General features: G+C 46.9%; 1 protein-coding gene and 1 long non-coding RNA gene across 2 annotated transcripts in view; one reads left to right on the top strand and one right to left on the bottom strand.

Moving 5' to 3' along the window:
• Positions 1 to 2097, bottom strand: part of BLM (BLM RecQ like helicase) — an 85337-nt gene extending 83240 nt beyond the window's left edge. The window contains exon 1 of the mRNA XM_077774234.1: positions 2025 to 2097. The gene's annotated coding sequence lies outside the window, so the exon portion shown is untranslated. The remainder of the gene's footprint in view (positions 1 to 2024) is intronic.
• Positions 2098 to 2275: 178 nt separating this feature from the next.
• Positions 2276 to 3754, top strand: LOC144239999 (uncharacterized). The gene is made up of 3 exons (XR_013337547.1): positions 2276 to 2337; positions 3173 to 3505; positions 3628 to 3754. It is a non-coding gene; the product is annotated as an uncharacterized LOC144239999 (long non-coding RNA).
• Positions 3755 to 11692: the final 7938 nt, after the last annotated feature.

Raw genomic sequence — 11692 nt, forward strand, 5'->3', positions numbered from 1 at the left:
ACTGAGCCACCCAGCCTCCTCTTAGTTAAAAATGGTATTAAAAATATACTTATGTTTAACTTTTATATATATTTTTTAATTTTAAATTTCAAACATACAATAAAAAGTGAGATCCATGTATTCACCAACCAAATTTAATAAGTTAAATTCTGTCCCGTTTCTCTTCCAAGGACATAAAACATTTCAGATGTGTTTAAAACCCTACTTACTCCTTTTATCCCTTTCTCTTCCCTCCCACCTCATAGATAATGCTGACTCCCCCAAAGTGGACGCATATGATTTATCTGAATGTTGTTCTTTCACTACACATCTAACACTACGGGCTTTGCCCAGTATTTAAAGTCTGGGTTTCCTTATCAGTAAGATGAAGGCAAGAGCTACCTTTCCCAGTTAGTGGATCGGAAATAGAACGTCGAAGCGCCTGGGTGGCTCAGTCGGTTGAGCATCTGACTCTTGATTTCAACTCAGGTCATGATCAACTCCGGGTTGGTGGGTTTGAGCTCCACTTTCAGATCTGCACTGACAGTGTGGAGCCTACTTAGATTTCTCTCTCCCTCTCTCTGCCCCTCCTCATAGATGGATGGATGGATGGATGGATGGATGGATGGATGGATGGATAAAATGTATGTGGTGGCCAACATCATGACTGCCACTGAAAAGAACTCAAGACCCAGAAATTTCCTCTTCTTCCTAGTTGACTATAAGCAACTTTCTAATGTTTATTTTCGAGAGACAGAGACAGAGAGACAGCGCAAGCAGTAGAGGGGCAGAGAAAGAAAGGGAGATACAGAATCTGAAGCAGGCTCCAGGCTCTGAGCTAGATGTCAGCAGAGCGTGACTAGGGGCTCGAACCCAGTAACCGTGAGATCACGACCATAGGACACTTAACCAACTGAGCCACCCAGGTCCCCCTATAAGCTTCCTTCTGACAGCAGCCTGGCTAACAAAATGTTCGTTCAATTTAGCCTTTCATTTCCTATGCCAAACACTTCTGCCTCCCTTCTTTCCCAATTTCTGACCTCTATCTAACCCAGTCTCTGCCATTACTGTCCCTTAACCTTGACAAGGGCACAGGAATGCGATTTGTCTACATTGGTGGCACCAGGAGCTGTCAGGTGTCTGCTCCATCTCAGGCCCGTAGGTGCCCAAAGTTCTGAGCAACCTGAGGGCCGGCGAGGGCTATGGGATTGAAAGCCTGGTGTTGTGGAAGACGCCTGAGACTCAGGCAGCTCTTTCCACGCAGGGACAGGCTCTTTGTGCTTCAGTCTTTGTCAAAAGTGAGCACCGTTTTACTTCTCTAATAGAACCCTTACCACGTACCAAGTACCCTTTGAAGCATTTGTTGCATATATTAAGCCATTTAATCCTAACAAAACCTCCAGGATGCAGGAGAGAGGAGTTCCCCTACACAACAGAAGGAAACCGAGGTACTCAGTTTAGATGAAGAGTGGACAGTCACAGGGCCAGTAGCTGGAAGAGCCCGGATTCGACAGGAAAAGGGATGCAGTCTGTGCCCTTAACCGCCTTCCTCTGCGGAGGTACTGTGGGGCTTAAGTTGTAAGAAAACGGGTCCCAGGCACGTGGCACACAGTACGCCCAAAATACAGTGGCCTGGCTCGTGACCGTGGAAGGCTAGAGAAAAAGTACAGAGCTTCGGTCTTCACCGGGGATGGGGGAAGTGCCAGAGGTCTGGGCTGCGCTCATCCAGACTGCAGTGCGCCAGGCCCTACGGTAGGCACCGGAGTACGGGAGCCAGAACGCCACGGGTGCCAGGCCGGCTCTCCCACCGACACCGGAGGCGACCCCGGCCCCACCCCGGGGCCTGATTCCCCGTCTGCGAACACGCGTGCTTCTCTGCGCTCTCACGGCCTGCGGGTCCGCGACAGAGGGCTCCGCGGGCCTCGCCCAACCGGGGCAGGCAACGGAGGAACCGGCGAGCCTTCCTCTCCGGGCCGGGTCGCCGGGAGCGGAGCGGGGCTGGGCTGGGTCCGCCCGCCCAGCGAGTCCAAGCGCGCCGCACTCACCTCTCCGGCAGGCTCGCAGCGGGCGGAACCCCGGTCCAAACTCCGCGCGCCGCCGCCGCAGCCCCCACGCCGCGCGCCAGCTCATTTCGCGCCGGAAGCCGGCCGATTCCGATTGGCTGCTTCCTGAGGAAACCGACCAGTGCCCTTGCGCCGTGGCACCTGTCCCGCCCCCGTTGGCTGCTGGGGCGGGGTGTTCCTGACGCCCAATCAGAGTCCGGAATGCGAGGTCAGGTGACGGCGGTTCAACCTGGGCTTCCGGCACTCTCAGGAGCTTTGTTGTCCTCGTGTTTCTCAGCTTTGGTGGAGGATTTAAGTAAGACGGGCGCCTGGAAGGGAACCGGGGCGGGAGTGAAAAGCCCCGGAATCTGAGAGATGCCTGAGACTTGGCAATTCCCACAGGCCAGGCCGAAGCTCTGCGCCCGTGTCTCTTTGGCTCTTAACCCGCTGTCTCTGTGAGGCTTCGGGGGATTCTGCTTCCCGCCCCCCCCAACCCCGCTTGTAAAGCTGGCCTCTGCCCCAGTACGTGAGCGACTGTAAATTGTCATTGACGGGGAAAGGGGTCTCAAACTCAGATGCCTCGGGGACATGTGCAGTACCCGAGCGAGAAGCCATTGCTGCTGTTCCAGCTGATTGTTGCCATGCGCGACTGTGGGCTCTGTGATGCCAGATAGATATATATATATATATATATTTTTTTAATTTCCTTCCCTTCCTTCTTTTCCTCCCACCCTTCCGCCTCCCTCTCCTTTCCTCCTTCCCTTCCCTGCCTCCCTTTCTTCCTCCCTCCCTTCCTCTCTCTTTTAAGAAAAATTGAAAATGGGTTTATGTGTGAAATCAACCAATTTTTAAATGCTACAAAAATAACACTCTGCAAACAAAACACATTATTAACTTACTCTCTATAGGAAGAAGCAAAAGCAGATTTTTAATAGCAAAATGGCCAAATAGGAAGCAAGATAGAGACAAAGTACAAGGTATGAAAAATCTATCAAAAGAGAAAGCTGCGTACACTTAGACTCAAAGGAGGGGTACCACCCAGGGTGATAGGTAGGGTCATCTCAGAACTCAGCTGAAATTGCCTGGGCCACACACTGCCTGAATTCTCTAGCCTTTATCTTCATTGTCCTTCACATTTCTGCCTTCCCTAGTGCCAGGCATGGTGCTAAGCTCTTGAGAACTTTCTCATGTAGCGCACAGGATGTTACACGGCTGCGGAGGAAGCAGACACTTGAACATTGATGCCAAAAGCGATGGGAATCGTGATCATATTAAGGGAGCACCTAGGAAGGACACATCCACAGATTGGCAGCTCTACGTAGGGCTCTTGAGAGAGGAATAAGACATATGGCTTGGAAGCAAAGGCCAGGAAACCGGCAAGATGACAATAAGTTACCTTTGAGGAAATGTCAGGGAAATGAGCAATATGGAGAGACAATACACGAGAGGAAACGGACCAGATCTGTTTGGACTTCACCCTAAAGGTAAATGGCAATTGTTGGAAGGATGTGGTGACAAGTGGGATAGGGAGAGTCTGGTGCCCTAATTTTAAGTGAAATCAGTGATTTTACATATATGTGTGTATGTTTGTATCCCCACCACCCAGATCGAGGTGTATTCCATTTCCAGCGCATGGCAAGATTCCCCTGAAGAGCTCCCCAGCACTCTCCCCAGCAGTCACCTGGTATCACACAGTGTATACGCTTCTGTAACTGCTTTTTTTTTTTTTTTTTGGCTCAACATAGTATCTGTGAGCTTTATTTATATTGTATGTACCAGAGACTCACTCTTATTTATTTCTGTGTAACATAGAGAAAATTTGCAAAAACTGTGAAATGGCCCCCAAAATCCTGCTTTATGTCCAGTGAAAAGTAAGGTGTTGTCTAGCACACCCTCACCAGTATCTGATTCTATGCAGGCTCACGCCTTTCATTGTCTTCGAGATAAAGAACAACTCTAAATTGTTTTAAAGACCGGTCTTGTCTATAGAAATGCAAATTGTAGCCTGTGGAATGCATTTAATTATTGTCAGTTTGATCAGTTCTGCCAGTTTTGCATCTATTTGTATTATTTCTCATTTAACTACAGTATGTATGTATTTTGAATTTTCCTTTGAATCAGTTGTACTATCTTTCTAGATCTCTTTAATTAGATCTCTTTAATTAGTGAGTTAAATAAAAGCTTTGAAATATGTTTATATCTTTACGAGAGTCATGATTATATTTGATTTTAAAAATTCTTTGATCAATAGCATGCAATTGTATGAGCATGCTACAATTTATTTGTCCATTCATCTATTGATGGACATTTGAGATTTTTCCCTTTGGCTATCATAAATAAAGCTGCTGTGGACATTTTTGTAGAAGTCTTTTGTGACTGTGTGCATTACTTTTTCTTGGGTAAACAGCATCTAGGAATGGGGTTTCTGGGCCATAGGGGTTAGTGTATATTTAACTTTGCTAGAAACAATCATGTTTCCAAAGCAGGTGTATCATTTTATTTTATTTTATTTTTCAATGTTTTATTTACTTCTAGGAGATAGAGAGAGAGACAGCGTGAACAGGGGAGGGTCAGAGAGAGAGGAGTCACAGACTGAAACACGCTCCAGGCTCTGAGCTGGCAGTCAGCACAGAGCCCGACGCGGGGCTCGAACCCACGAACCGCGAGATCATGACCTAAGCGAAAGTCGGACGCTTAACCGACTAAGCCACCCAGGCGCCCCAGGTGTGTCATTTTATACTACCACTGACACTGCGTAAGTGTCACAATATCCGCATCCTTGCCAACACTGACGTTGCCAATCCTTTTCATTTTAGCTATTCTGCAGGGCGTTTAATGGTATCTCCTTGTTAAACTTGCTGTAGAAGGTTTTCAGGAGAAAAGTAACTTGAACAATTCCTTTCCACCCCGGGCCTGGCAGAATGGCTCCTGTAGAGAAGGTGGTGAGGAGATGGGCCATTCTGCCATCAACAGGGTACTGTCCAGAAAACACACCATCAACATTCCCAAGTGCATCCATGGAGTAGAGCTCAAGAAGCGCGCCCCTTGAGCGCTCAGAGAGATCCAGGGATTTGCCAGGAAGGAGATGGAAACTCAGATGGGGGCACAGACAGCAGGTTCAACAAAGCTGTCTGGGCCAAGGGAATAAGGAATGTTCCCACCGTATCCGTGTGCAGTAGTCTAGAAAACGTAGCGAGGATGAAGATTCACCAATACAGCTCTACAAGTTAGTTGCCGACGTACCTGTCACCACTTTCAAAAAATCTACAGACCAGTAATGTGGATGGGAGCTAATCGCTGATTGTCAAATAAAGGTATAAAACTGCAAAAACAAAAAAAGTAACTTGAACAGATTTTAGAAAGCTCCTTTTGGTTGTTATGTGGAGAATGCCATTTGTACACTGATGCTCATAGTGGTGTTACTGACAAGAGCCGAAAGGTGGAAACAAACCACGTGTCTATTGGCAAATGAGTGGATAAACAAATGTGATGTACACAGGCAATGGAATCTTATTCAGTCTTAAAAAGGGATAAGATTCTGACACATGTAACACTATGAACCTTGGAGAAATTACGCTAAATAAAATAAGCCAGGCACAGAAGGACAATTATTGTAGGATTCTACTAACATCAGGTACCAGAATTCAGAGGCAGAAAGTGGGAAGTAGTGGTTACCAGGGCTTGGGGCGGGGGGTATAAGGAATTACTGTTAAACAGGTACAAATTGTCTGGGATGATGAAAAAAGTCGAGATGGATGGTGGTGATGGATGCAGACACTGGGAGTGTAACTGATGTCATGAACTGGACACTTAAAATGGCTAATGGTAAACTGTACGTCACACCCAGGGACACGCAGATGTGCGCATGAGCCTGGTATTCTGGGGCTGAGAACTGAGCGGCGGCTCCTGTGGTAATTGAACCTGCAAATTTTTAATTTATAGAAGTCACTGGGTGAGGGCACGGAAAGATCGTATTCCTTTACACTTCCGAGAGGAGGAAGCACGCCACGTGGGGCCACATGGGGAAGCGACAGGTTTGGTCAGGACGCATAGGAAGGAGCAAGGGAAAACCTAAGCCGGAGCCTTTATCGGGGTTTGTGCAGGGAAGGCAATAAGCCAGGGCAGGGAAACTGGCCTGGGACTGGCTGGTGTGGATGATCGTGGTGGGCTTGGGGGCATGGGGGAGTGGGTTCCCAGATGTCTAGTACCCGGCCTGAAATGACTTCGGCCAGGGGAAACACTGGCATAGCACAGGAGAGTCAGATGAGGTGGCTATGGTTACGGACTTGAGATTGGCTGGAGGGTTTCTGATATGACTTTCTGTGCTCGAAAAAGTAGGATCACAGGTTTGGGCTCTTCCTTTGGTATCGTGTTTAGTAGATGTCAAAAGGACAAATACAGGATCTAAAAAAAACACAGAGCAGTTGGCCCTATGGCTATCTGGTATCAGGAAAACTTTTGGGTGGCAGTAGTGGTGACTTTCAGGAAGTAGGGCCTAAGTTGCTCTAAACAACACAGGAAGCATTTTAAGAACATTTTACTAGGAACGTGAAAAAGAGGAACAGGTGGGAAGTATAAGGGGTCCTTCTAGGCCAGCGCATAACTTGGTTTTCCATTTATACAGCATTAGCAAAAAAAAAACAAAAACCAGACCTGAAATTTTTGGAGTCTCTAATAATATCTTCGTCGAGTTTGTAAACTGTATTAAAAACATGATGTTAAAGGGGCACCTGGGTGGCTCAGTTGGTTTAACGTCTGACTTTTGCTCAGGTCACGATGTCACGCTTTGTGGGTTCAAGCCACACATCGGGTTCTGTGCTGACAGCTCAGAGCCTAGAGCCTGTTTCAGATTCTGTCTCCCTCTCTCTCTGCCTCTCCCCTGCTCATGCTCTGTCTCTGTCTCTCTCAAAAGTAAACATTAAAAAAAAAAGTGATTTTGACAATAATGTGTTGGTGTCTTTCTCAGGTCAATTGGTATTCTCAGGTCAAGGCAGTTATGTTGCTGGAAGGTCTGAGCTGATATTTAGAAAAGTCTATGGACAGATGAGTGGTATTGTGTATAATCATGAAGAAGGAGTGATCATGGGTGGAGACAGGCAGGAGTCTAAGGCACCGGGGAGTGAGGAGTCCTTTCCCCAAGGGGCCAAGGGGTTGACTGATGTGAGGCAGGTGCCTCATGGGACTCAGTTTCCATGACCCAAAGCACAATGAGCAGCTCAGCTGGATACAGAAGGTCACAGACTCAGGATCTCTGAGAGCCCCTACACCCAGGACAGCCCAGTGTGTGGCCAGTTATCATTGTTTTAATCATGTACATCAGGAGGCTTAGAGGGCTTGTTTCTTGCATCACAAGCTTTTGAGTAATTTATGGCCATCGTAAGTAGTCTAGAAACTCCAGGAGGCATAAGAAGAGTTTGCCCAAGACTGTACAGTAAAGGAGTTTCTGAGGACACTAATGGGAATGCCTGTTGATTTTAATTTGGAAGTAAAATTTGTAAATGAGGACTATGTCGCCACTAGCCCTCAAGAGGACAAAAAGATACAAGACCTATATATCCGCAATGAGTGTGTCAAATGAATCTCTTTGGAGAGGCCATTATGAGTCATGGCATACCTGTGCTTCCGGTGGACATGGTGGAGATCCTCTCTGCACAGACGGCATGTGTGGTGGCCAAGCTGTTGAGGTTCCCCATGTCTGGAAAAGGTACCACGTGTGTCCCCTCAGAAACGAAGGCAAAGTGTGGCTGAGATGCTGTTAAAATAGGGACTCGATGTAACATATTAGCCACATTTCTAAGAGCAAAATATAAACCCATTAATGATTGGATAGATTCAATTTTTTTTGAGAGTGAGCGCGAGCATGAGTTGGGGACAGGGGCAGATGGAGGAGGGAAGGGGGAAAAGGAGAGAGGGAGAGAATCTTAAGCAGGCTCCATGTACAGCACGGGGCTTGATCCCATGACCCTGGCATTATGACTTGAGCCAAAATGAAGAGTTGAGATGCTCAACCGAGTGAGCCATGCAGGCGCCCCTCAATTCAGTAATTTTAATAATATTAGATGTTGGGTAAGGAGGCCAGAGCATTAATGATGCAATAATCCACCAAGTCACCTGTTATGGACTATTAGCGTCCTTCCAAAGCTGATATGTTGAAGTCCCACCCCCACTGGGGCTGTCTCTGGAGATAAGGGCTTTATGAACATAACTAAGATTCATGAGGGCGAGCCCCGAAGCCAACAAGACTGGCAGCTCTGCAAGAACAGGAAGAGAGAGATTACTCTTTCTCTGCCCCACGGATGGAAGGCCACGTGAGGACACGGGAAGGCCAAGAGGCCAGGAAGAGGGGCCTGAGCAGAACCTGAATCAGCTAACACCTTGATCTTGGGCTTCCCAGCTTTCGTAACTGTGAGAAAATAAATTTCTGCTGTTCAAGTCACCCAGTCTGCGGTATTTGGTTATGACAGCCCAAGGTGACTGATACAGCATCCTTTGTTTTCTCCAGGTTTAAGAGACAGGCAAAATTGGCCTGCCAAATAGAGAAGGAGTGGGGATCATTGCCCCTTTCTTAACCAGGTTTTATATAATACGTTTTAATCCTCGAAGGCCCCATTTTAACTTATATTGGGCTGTAATAGCTATTTTAACTAAGGGGTCAGTGGAGTCCCATTGTATCATGCCAATTTGTAAGTGCCAAAGATTTAGTTTGTTGGGTTTTTAAAAAATGTTTATTTACTTATTTTGAGAGAGAGAGAGAGAGAGAGCACACACATGTGAGCGGTGGCAGGGCAGAGAGAGAGAATTCCAAGCAAGTGCAACACTGTCAGTGCAAGAGCCCGACTCGGGGCTTGATCTCACGAACCATCAGGTCATGACCTGAGCTGAAATCAAGAGTCAGAGGCTTAACGGACTGTGCCACCCAGGCACCCCAGCCAAAGATCTAGTTTTAATTTCAGTTCATTGTGTCAGAGAGTGTGTATCCAATATGGCATACTTTTAGGGCAATGGGTATTATGACTACGGGAAATTTAGGCAAGGCTATAAAGTGAGACATTCCAATTTTTTTTTTCTCTAGCTTATATTTAATTACCTTCTTAAGGTTATAGCAGGATTGATGTTTAAATTTAGTGGAATCTCTAGATAGAACTATAATTTGAGCCCCAGTATTAGGACCACAAAGTTTTGTCAATTGGTACATTTTAGCAAGCGCTAAAGTTAATTTAGAGCTTGGGCTACAGACACACAAACGACAATCAGCACTATTTTTTACCGTTTGTTATATAAATTGAGTATATAAATTGTTTGCACATAAACTTTGGATTTCCAATTGGGTCAAATTAAGGAAAGGTCTTTTAGGGGCGCCTGGGTGGCTTAGTTGGTTAAGCGTCTGACTTTCGCTTAGGTCATGATCTCGCGGTTCATGGGTTCAGGCCCCGCGTCGGGCTCTGTGCTGACTGCCAGCTCAGAGCCTGGAGACTGTTTCAGAGTCTGTGACTCCCTCTCTCTCTGACCCTCCCCTGCTGACGCTGTTTCTCTCTCTCTCCTAGAAATAAATAAAAACATTATATATAAAAAAAGAAAGGTCTTTTAGTTAGATATCATATATACATATGCAATGTATCTATTATACATTTGCATTAAAATATTACATACATAATCTATTTAGTTGCCCTTTAATTTCTCCCTCTGTATCTAGGGTTTGGTTTTCTTTTGTTCTTTTTTCTCTGCCTACCATTTTCCTCCTGTTTGAGGCTTTTAGCTGTCCGAAGCACTGGTTTTTAGTTTCTGTCTCCAGCTGATAAGAGGAAAGAAGGAGAGAGAAGAGCCCAGGGCTTCTGGGCAGAAACCTCTCCCAATATTTCCACAGCCTAACCTGTCCCTTTCTTCTTACCCTCCCGACACACATCTGTTTTTTCCTCTTAAACAAAATCTTTTTGGGGCGTCTGGGTAGCTCAGTTGAGCGTGGGACCTTGATTTCGGGCTCAGGTTATGACCTCACAGTTTGTGAGTTCGAGCCTGCTGGGGATTCTCTTTCTCCTCTCTCTCAAAATAAATAAACTTTAAAAAAAAATCTACTAGCACAGCCACACAGCTGTACCTCTAGGTGGGTAGTTTTTCCCTTTTTTTTTTCCCTGTCTCCTGTCTGTCCCAGACCTTCCCTGGCACCCCTCTCCTCTGTTTTGCTTTGAGGGTTTACCTGATAAAGTCCTAGTTTGAATACTTCCTTCAGGATTTGGGGCATAGGGCCTGTCCCGAGATGTCTGGCCCCAAGCCCTGGGTTGATTTAGGGCAGGGGAAATACTGGCAAGGGATCGGGGGTTATGGAAAGGAAGGGGCTGTGGGTGCGGGCTTAGGACCAGGTTGGAGGGTTTGAATTGGGCTTTCAGAGCTTGCAAAAGCAGCATCGCGGGGGAGATGTAAACCACTCTGGCTGTTCGTGTGGCCCCGTGGTTAACAGTCGTCACATAGACAAATACAGAACCCAGGAAAACGGTTTGAGCCGCGCTTCTCCACGCCGGGCGTGTCACCGCAGCCACGTGTGTGTTAGGCGTACCACAGGGCCTTCCAGGCATGAAAGGGCCGCCCCCAAGCCCCAAAGACAACAAACCAGAACCTCCGCGGCATAAACCTCTGTCGTTTTCACCCGTGGAGGGCCGTCCGCTCGCCGCGCCTTGATACCCCTTCGGAGAGTCACCCCGGCCAACTCCCGGGCCACGCGACTCTGGGCAAGGCGGCAACGGCTTCTCGCCTGGAGCACCGGAAGCGGTCATGTGACTTCCGGCTGGCCAATCAGCATCTCCCGCTGTCTTGGCCTCCGTGATTGGCTCCGGGACTGGCCTGTGGCTCCCGCGGGTCCGTTGCGAGAATGAACTGGGTGCGCAGCAGGTGTCCCCTTTCTGGTGGGGTGGTCAGCCTGTTAGGGTGTCATCTTGGAGCTGGGACTGCGAAGGGAGCGCCAGGTGGAGGAGTGGGAGCCAGCCGGGGAGAAACCACCACAGCGGAGAGTACAGGCAAGATAGGGAAAGAAACTGGGCTCTGAATGGATTGTGCGACACCCTGGATCCTGCGGTGAGGTCAAGTACATGAGCTGATAAGTGCCCTTGCATGCCTAAAAAATTTGCAGGGTGCAAACTAGTAGGCATAATATGTTACTGTTTGTGTTGCGATAGGAGGGGAAAATAGTGTTTCTACGTACCTGCTTGCAAATGCATTAATTTTTTTCTGATAAATTAATAATCAAGGATACCTATAGTGGAATGATAACCGAGTAAATGGGGGAAAGAATCGTAGACTTCCCCTTATATCCTTTTCTATCTTTCGATATTTACACATCTGAGAGTGTTACCTACTCATAGTACTAAAACAGACTTCAAAACCTAGAGGTTGCAATGGTATTTTATAAACCTTAGGAAGAACACATGCTATTACATCAACAACATTGAATTTTCAAACTGTGTGCTAGTAAGATAAGTATATTTACACTCCTAATCACTCAGGAGCAAAGTAAAAAACACAATAGTTAAGAGACCAGGTAGATGGAGCAAGATCTTAATTGAATTTAGCTTAGGGGTGCCTGCTGGCTCAGCCGATCAAGATGCAACTCTTGATCTCAGGGTCGTGAGTTTGAGGCCCACTTGGGTGTAGAAATTAGTAAAAAAAAAATAAATAAAACT

This window comes from Crocuta crocuta, unplaced genomic scaffold (genome assembly GCF_008692635.1).
Source record: "Crocuta crocuta isolate KB4526 unplaced genomic scaffold, BGI_CrCroc_1.0 scaffold7, whole genome shotgun sequence".
Taxonomy (NCBI): Eukaryota; Metazoa; Chordata; class Mammalia; order Carnivora; family Hyaenidae; genus Crocuta; species Crocuta crocuta.